At 32.9% G+C, this 210-nt stretch overlaps 1 protein-coding gene across 1 annotated transcript in view; it reads left to right on the forward strand.

Annotated features, from left to right (window-relative positions):
• LOC119592997 (long-chain specific acyl-CoA dehydrogenase, mitochondrial-like) overlaps positions 1–210 on the forward strand; it is a gene marked incomplete in the record, with an annotated part of 16,246 nt that overhangs the window by 7,981 nt on the left and 8,055 nt on the right.

Consider the following 210-nt stretch of genomic DNA (forward strand, 5'->3'; position numbering starts at 1 on the left):
TACACCATGACATTAAATATTATTAGAATAAAAACATGAATTCCAGAATATGTATATATGTACAAAAAACTAAGACTTTGTGTTCAACTGTCACGAACTACAGCATATATGAATGGCACATGTCAACTTTTCAGCCATTGAAATAGATTGCCACATCAGCACACTTTCAGGTGCTGTTGAGTGTTAATGTTGATTTACCTCCTTGACTTA

Source organism: Penaeus monodon, chromosome 31, assembly GCF_015228065.2.
Source record: "Penaeus monodon isolate SGIC_2016 chromosome 31, NSTDA_Pmon_1, whole genome shotgun sequence".
Lineage (NCBI taxonomy): Eukaryota > Metazoa > Arthropoda > Malacostraca > Decapoda > Penaeidae > Penaeus > Penaeus monodon.